Source organism: Coenobita brevimanus, chromosome 63 (genome assembly GCF_032717465.1).
Source record: "Coenobita brevimanus isolate Jiangsu-jjx chromosome 63, ASM3271746v2, whole genome shotgun sequence".
NCBI lineage: Eukaryota > Metazoa > Arthropoda > Malacostraca > Decapoda > Coenobitidae > Coenobita > Coenobita brevimanus.
In genome coordinates, this window is record NC_137016.1 from 6,679,197 (window position 1) to 6,687,905 (window position 8,709).

The 8,709-nt window shown below is 41.6% G+C and overlaps 1 protein-coding gene and 1 long non-coding RNA gene across 5 annotated transcripts in view; one reads left to right on the forward strand and one right to left on the reverse strand.

Annotated features, from left to right (window-relative positions):
- Window positions 1-8,709, forward strand: part of LOC145404465 (ras-related and estrogen-regulated growth inhibitor-like protein) — a 392,258-nt gene that overhangs the window by 323,815 nt on the left and 59,734 nt on the right. The window lies entirely within an intron of this gene.
- Window positions 1-8,709, reverse strand: part of LOC145404291 (uncharacterized) — a 31,545-nt gene that overhangs the window by 14,208 nt on the left and 8,628 nt on the right. Inside the window, exon 2 of the long non-coding RNA XR_013898169.1 lies at window positions 5,940-6,034. This is a non-coding gene — a long non-coding RNA (uncharacterized LOC145404291). The remainder of the gene's footprint in view (window positions 1-5,939; window positions 6,035-8,709) is intronic.

Sequence of the window (8,709 nt, forward strand, 5' to 3'; positions counted from 1 at the left end):
AAGAATTCTAACAAAACGAAAATACCAAAACAAGTGGTGCCAGGCACAACAAACCTCGCCCGACAGCAGTTATTTTATTGCTGTTAAAAACTGAATCGGTATTGCCGTGTGTTGGTGCACAATTAAAGTCTAAGGGAATGGCACAAAATTAATGTTTTCAAGTTAGGGCCTCTGAAAATCCGTGATCTTGCATTTTGACCTTTCAAGGTCACTGAAGATCAAAAGTCATGGTGACAAATGAAAGCCCTTATGAGACTTCCTACATCTTGATAATAGTGTATATCTCTCTCTTCAACGAGTTTCGAGTTATAGCCCCCTGAATATCCGTGAACTTGAGTTTGACTTTTCAAGGTCATCCAAGGTCAAAGGTCTTGGTGCCAAATGAATGCCCGTATTATGAATTTCCGAATGTTGATAATAGTAAATATCTCTGTCTTCAACCGGTTTCAAAATATAGCCCTCTGAAAATCCGTGACCTTGATTTTGACCTTTCAGGGTCATTCTGTTACCTAAAAAATTCAATCACTTTCTTTTGGGACCAGTGCCCGTATGTCCTGAAAGTTTCATGTAATTTCATTCAGCCGTTTTTCGTAATATTGCTAAAAAACAAACAAACGATCAAAAATAATATCTCGTCCGGACTCCTTCCAGGCGAGATAAAAAAGGAAAAATTACACAATCCCTCTCTGATAACCTTAAAAAAAAAAAAAAAAAAAAAAAAAAAAAAAGCTAAGATTCAAGGGATGATGTAGCTCCCATTGAACGGTGCCCTGCTTATCGTGATGAGTACCAAGAAATACTTACTTGAGCTAGAATTGCCTTAATTATTATGCAATGAGAGAGAGAGAGAGAGAACAAGCTCAGACTGTGCAGCTCCACCCCCCACTGAGGACCGCCCCTCAACCCCCCCCCCCCCCGCCGAGAGAGAGAGAGAGAGAGAGAGAGAGATAACAAGCTCAGACTGTGCAGCTCCACCCCCCCCTGCGGACCCCCCCACAACCCCCCCCCCCCCGCCCTATCACGAGGGGTGGCCCTCTGGGTTCCCATCCTGCTTAAAATTAGTCTTGATCACCGTTATGTGTAATTTCATGTTCCTGGGTTAAAAAAAAAAAAAAATCTATAACCGTACTTACCGGAGTTGCCTGGGACCCCTGAAGCCAGCCCCTTATGTGAGACGGTCTTCGGGACCCCACCTTGCCCAAAACTTGATGTAGGTGGAGGTCTACCACTGTGGAGAAATTTATATTGTTGAGCGAAAAAAAACTGGTGCCGCCTTAAGGGGACATCTCCGCCCCACCAAGGGAGCCAGGAGAGTCACACCCTGCCTAAAACAGGGTCTGGAGTAAGGTCTACCGTTGTACAAAATTTCGCTTGCCTAGGTAAAAACTGTGATTGGTTTTTCACGGTGTCACATCCTACCTAAAGAACGATGCTGGTGGATGTCTACCATTGTGTGAATTTCGTTTTCCTAGATGCTCCCTGAGGCTCCACGTTGCCGGAAAACGGATTGTCAGAGAAATACCTCCTTCTCTTCCTCCTCCTCCTCCTTCTCTATTACCCGACTGCCTTACTGGTCAGAAGTCCTCTCTCTCTCTCTCTCTCTCTCTCTCTCTCTCTCTCTCTCTCTCTCTCTCTCTCTCCCCCCTGTTTTTGTTAGGTACTCCCCTGTCGCTTCTATCGTAAACAACAACAGAAGGTCCTTGGGAACCTGGTGCGTCTGTGCTAATGTTAGAGAGAGAGAGAGAGAGAGAGAGAGAATATTAGACAATTAGTTACTCTCTTATTTAATGACACACATGCGTACACACATACAGACAGACAGACGCAGGGAAGGGGCAGTCCGTGGCTTGGTTGGTTGGTTGGTGTGTGCTGGCAGGAGGGAGGACGGAATGAAAAATAACAACATTCCGTTCTTACTTATTTATTTATTTATTCATTTATTCATTCATTTACCGCTTGAATTGTGTCCAAGTCCCGTTGGCTAGAAAACGCGTTATATCCTCAGTTCTGTATATCTGCCCATTTATTTGTTTGTCTGTCTATCTGTTAATTCTTTCTGCCATCTTTCATTTCTTCGACACGCGCCTCCTACCAACACGCAAGTACCTCTCTGCCTACAGCAAAGGCGTGGCTAATACTGCACATTTTTCCTTTCTTTCTTACTTAATTTTCAGCTGATCAAAATGGTCATGGTTCAGCTGAAGACATAGGGGAGTCCTTAACGTGCATGGTTGAATAGAGATAGTGATTAGTGTTTAGGCTGGTTGATATTGTGATGAAGTGGTTTGGTGTTAGTTTATGCACAACACGTAGTAGAGTTGTAGTCCTTCAGTAGCGAAATGTTAACACTCGCAGAATCATTTGACTCATTCACATTAATAAAACAGTCTGTTAGGTGGAATAAAATACTAGAGTTTTCTCAACCATGGGAGAACTAATGGTAAGAATAATAAAACATCAGTGCTCCCATGAATCAGTCACACCTGAATAAAATCGTCTGTTATTAGCTGGACTAGAACAGCAGAGTTGTCCTGATCGTGAATGGGTAAAGTATAGGATCGGGTGGGATAATGTGCTGCCAGGCCGATGTTAATTTTGTGGGCCAGACATCAAAATGCTGTACGGTACCTTGTTTTCCCCTTAATGTGACTACCAAGGCTGTTTTTCAGGTATGTTCTTGCTGTTCCAACGAAGCTTTCCTCAGTTTGTAAAAAAAAATGATCTTCAGGGGTTACATATCCATTACTAACTTTCCACTACTAGGAGCTTTCTTCTATCTATCTATCTATTGCCAGACTCCTTAATCCAGTAAGGGGTGGCCACAAACAAATTGCCTCCATGTCGCCCTGTCCCTCGCCATTTCACTGCCCTGCTCCCAGCTCACACCCCTCTCTCTCATATACCTCTCCACTCCGATCTCCCATCTCATCCATGCCCCCCCATCCCTCTCCCCTCCCCTCCACCTCACTCACATACACTCTCCTCGCCAGTCTCTCACTCTCCGTCCTTAATCTAAATAAAATCATCTGCCAGTAACAAGAATAAGCAAAAAGACGTTCCCGGGCTGAAGGGAGTAAGTACAACATCGGTAGAGACAAAGTACCTCCAGTCTACTGTTAGTTTTGTGGCTAGACATTAAGTACTGACCTTGGTACTTCATCCTGTACCCTTAATCTCACCCTGGCATGAGGTAAGGTGTGCCCAGTGCCAAATTTAAGCGGAGGTAACACGAGTAACGTAGAAAGGACTTCATTTTTTTTGAAACTCTTATTTTGATTCTGGGATAAGGATGGAAGGATACTACCCACGAATTTCTGTGTATGTGTGTGTGTGTGTGTGTGTGTGTGTGTGTGTGTGTGTGTGTGTGTGTGTGTGTGTGTGTGTGTGTGTTTCTCTCTCTCTCTCTCTCTCTCTCTCAGAAAACTTGGTATTCCTTCACACACACACACACACACACACACACACACACACACACACACACACACACATACACTGTCTGTTCCAGGAAGTGAAAAAGATGTGTCACTCATTTTTACCACATTGGCATTTGCTGGAACTCATTATTTATACATAGATGACCATATATCAACAAGAAGTCAGATCTGGCTACCGGGACTTTCCACAGTTTGAATCAGGACTGGATGATTGTATGGCCATTTCACTGGGTATTCCAGTAGTTTTCCTTTGCTTCTGTGTTTTCATTTACTTGTGTCAAGATCCTTCTCACAATGTTAACAAGAAGCGGTGTCAAGGCACAGCAAACCCGTCCCTGGCAGTCATTTTAGTGCTGACATAAACACAGCAGGATATCTAATCAGAGATGTCACATACCAGATTTAGCCTAAATCGGGTGACAATTGACGATTTTATGCCCATTTGAAATTTTAGGCCCGACCCACCTGACATTGACCCCTCTACCGCTAACTCGGGGTGACCCCCCTGATGTGATGAGGCATGTTATAGGATGCAGATTAGTAATATGCACCTTTCGGTTTTGGTTTCCTGTCGATATGACGAGTTTGAAAGGAGTTATAGCGAAAAAAAAAACGATTTTTACCCATCTCCGTTTTTTTTTTTGTTTACATTTCTTGGTCCTAGAGCCTGGGTCTTGGCCCAATTTGACCCAAATTTTAATCAGGTGATCAGATCATCTTACGGATTCAAACACGCTCTGCCTGATCATTAGCCCGTTTGAAAGGGCACAAGAATTTGCTGTTTTGATTACTCCTCTTACACATGTACAAAAAACACGAATTTTACGTTGCTAAAATATCCTCGTAACAAAGCATACAGCAATATGGTTCATTCGATGACTCCAATTACACAAACGGAACAGACACTGCAGGATCCAGATTGTCTCGCCTGGCCATTATCTCGTTAATAAGTGCCCATGTGGCCATTGTTCTGCCCCCCATCATTACCATATTACACCTCGACTGCCACGCGTCGCTCATATTCCCACATGGATCCGGGTTAATGGGTACGAGAGAGAGAGAGAGAGGGGAGGGGGGGAGGGAAGTGGGAGGGACATCTAAGCAGGACTCTCTGATCTTACGAAATGTTCCAGGAAGATCCGATTAGCATTACGCAGCATTAGTGTCCGGGTCATGAGGCACAGGACTGGGAGGAAATTCACAAACCTATCTTTCCTCTTGTACCTAGGATTATTTTTTTCTTTACCCAATGAACAAGAAACACTGGAAGATTCTACCGTACAATTGGTGCCCTTCCTTTAAGACCATATCGCATCCTTTCGTTTCCTATTATAGAGACGATGAGGAAGATTCTGCACCCTCCTTCTCCCTCCTGTAAAATGAAATCGCAGTTACGACAGGAAATTGATCATAAGCTTGTGTACGACTCCCAAGCCAGGCTCAGAGGCAGGCTTCTTGGTCGGCCGTCGTTAGGAAAGTGGTGGATAGGAACAAAATATCAAAGTCAGCATCAGCAGTAGGAAAAGGCAACCAAAACAACAAAAAACGATGAAACAAAGAACAGTAAAATCAGCAACAAAAAAACACATCCACAGAAGCAACTACAAAAACTACAGGTACAACAACAACCACTACTGCAATAACCACATCCATAACTTAAGCATCAACAGGAACAGCATCAGCATCAACTATATCATCAAAACAACAACGGCTGCAACTACAATACCATCAATAACAATAACACCAAAATCAACTACTACAACACTACATCTGTGATCCTCTTTTCAACCCACTTCACAGTACTTGTATTTTTTGTATCTGTATCTTTTTATGTCAGTATTTATATGTTTTGTATTTCATTTTTGCTGTCTCTAGATGATTATTCAGCTTGGTAGAGAGAATTTCTACCTGGATGGTTAAATATATCCTTCATTAACTCCTTAACTATAATGGAGGTGTTCTAAACCAAGTAAACAAGTCTGAAGGATGTATGAAAAAAAAAAATATATATATATATATATATATATATATATATATATATATATATATATATATGTATATATATATATATATATATATATATATATATATATAGAGAGAGAGAGAGAGAGAGAGAGAGAGAGAGAGAGAGAGAGAGAGAAACTCTGTAGGCTAGAGAAGTTAATGACATAATGAAATAGAGTAGGTATGTAAACTAAGCTGCTACATTAAAGGGTGGCCATATACTCTGCACTGCCTGACACTTATCTCTGCTCTGATACCTCTGTAGTGACAGATGAGTCAGGAATATATACAGCGTAGGTGAGTGACTCAAGTTCGACTGATAAAGTGGCAAATGAAAAGAGTGGTGATATTTTCTATAATGACTCTCTTAGTACTGTCTTCTGATGGATGGTATAAATCAGGAGATATTTCGTGTCGGAAACCATACTGTCTCACTAATTAAGTTGCTGGATTCAAGATGTTTAACAATATGCTTATTAATTACAATCTCAAATACTTTACCAAGAGAAGACGTGATAGCTCTTGGTGTGTAATCAGCGGGGTCAGAGGAACTTCCTTTCTTCGGAATTGGGTGGATATTGGCTTCTTTCCGAGACCTGGAGTATGAAGGAGTACGTGTGTATAATCAGAATAATTAAGCCAGAACAGGAACAAGTTCTGGGGAACACATTTTCAAGACAGTTGGAGGAATTCAAACTTTACATGGAACTTTATTGGGTGGTTAATTGTCTAGGATCGATGTTGCGTATCTAGTCTGTATCTTTAGTGCACACACACCACAAAGCCAGTCAGGAGGCAGGACGTGTGTGCTGGGCATTCCCCAGGTCCTGTCCTCCCCACTTACTCTTTTTTAATCAGCCCATACACCACTGACCGGGCTAATGTATGGCCCGGCCTGCACTATATGTGCAGGGAATCTTTCAACAACAACAACATCTTTAGTGGAGCAGTTTCGGAAGTGTCAAGTTCTAGTACAGGGACGTTCTGAGTGACCTCCTCTAAGACAGAATTTCTGGCAAATGTACTGGCAAAGATGTTCGTTTTTCCACGCGGGTCATTTATAGTGTTACCATCTGAATATTTTAATGTGGGAACGGGCGATGACCTATTAATGTTATTATTGAATGAATGGAGGGTTGACCAGAATATTCTCTTGTCATTAGAATTATTTAATAGCTTGGATGCTTGGTTATGAAGAAGTTTGGATTTAGCGATATTTGTTACTGTTTTTGCATGGTTTCTAGCCATTTTAAAATGACTGAGGGATTCAGATGGTTTTTATTTTAAGTAAAAGTTATCTGCTATGGACTTTTGGGTCGTTGCTCAGGCACCGTTGCCGTCAAACCGTTTTGTAGAGTCTGATTTTTTAGTGTACTGTTGACTGGGTTTGAACAATTTCATGCCAGCTTGTATTGTCCTTCAGGTGGGACTGGGTAGAATTGATGTCACTGGAGAAGAAAGGCTGCCGTGGAATATCAACTAGATGATTTCTAAATCCATCCCAGTCTGCTCTATCAAATAGCCATCTGGTCACCCTGACAGGTTTAGAACAGGGAGGCTTAGGACAGGTGACTAATGAGGCTTTGATGAGATTGTGGTCGGAGGATCCAAGTGGTGACAGTACTTTAATTAGAAATGCGGCTTTGCATAGTGACCCAAATGTCAACTAAAGAATAGTTATAGCATTAGAATATCTAGTGTTAAATTAATCTGTATTGTTTGATCCATATCCCTGTGTTCCGGCTGTTGGAATGTCGTAAAAACACCCCACTCATACCAATAAACCAGTCCTATATAAGACAGACCTAGCATGTAGTCCATATGATCGGTGGGTGTTAGCGCCGAAGTGGTGACATGTGGAGGTGTATGGTACTGTACGCAGGAGGACGGCTGGGCCTCAGGGAGAGGGCACCGAAACCTATGCCCTGAATCGGACATATAAAGAAGTACAGTGCTTCTGATCATGCAAACTGTCACAATAATAGAACATTTCTTTCACATGAATTAAGTAACTCCAGCCAAATATGCGTAAGTAGGCATGCTGAGCTGTCAGATCAAAGGAATGGATTATAATTTTGACTCTCCGACCTTTAATTTCGTGTTCTGATCATGCATATTGTCAGATATTATAAAGACAGTTGCTTCCATCATCAGTGACGCAAATGCAGCCGAGTGGGTAAACACGCCATGGTGCCAGATCAAAGAGCGGGGACATAATTTGTTCTGTTTGTCCCCATTCTTTTATTGTGGTCATGGAAACGGCCAGATAATAAATAAACAATCCTTCCTGAGTGACGTAAATGCAGCCAAGTTAGTAGGTATGATGAGGTGTGGTATCGAGGGGTGTGGATATACTCGTGGTCTGCACCGTCTGATCCTCCTCTTCGTGTTTTCATCCTCCTCTTTGTCAGATCATAAAAGAACGATTAGATTCATGATCAGATTGATACGTACGCCTGAGTGGATAGATAAGGTGTCAGATCAAAGGATGGGCATATAATATTCACTATCTGACTCTTATTTATTGTCAGCGGGTACACTCATAAAATGGATTTGTCTGAATTAATTTTGGTAGTATATCGATTAGCGAACATTTTTTTCAAACTCTCTTTATTTAATGGAAATAGTCTGTAAGTAGTAAAAATAATCCAAATAAGGAAAGGGTTGATGAAGATTCGTTAACCCCACTCGGTATGGAAGACATTGTAATAGATGGATAAAACCGACAGGAAAGAAGTGATTTTAGAGACACTGGGCAGTAAGTAGGGTACAGCACATTTAGTTCTTTAACGTGCAGAGGAATTCATACTTGATACAATTAAAATTTGTTGGGTTGTCGTCATTATATTCATTCTTGTTACCATCAGCAGATTATATTCAGCCAGGAGAGGCTTGTCATAGTGATCAGATTTACCTTTAGAATTCCCTAAGTTTTTACATATATTCATGCTATCGCCGGAAGATGTTATTCAGCTTCCGTGAGTCTTTCGAAATGAAAAATTGAGATGTAGCTTTCATTGGCCCCTTCAGGGTCAGGGACGCTTCCTATCCTGAATAAAATCATCCAGGGATAGCCTGTGTAGAATTAAATATAAGTCATCACAGTGAAGAGATTGAATTAACATCGGTACATGTTTTAGCCTTTAACGATATGCATTCTCTCTCTCTCTCTCTCTCTCTCTCTCTCAGAAGTCAATTCTTATAACATCATTATATATCTGTTCTCTCCGTGTTTTTCCGAACATAGTAAATATGATGTTGCTTTTGAGAG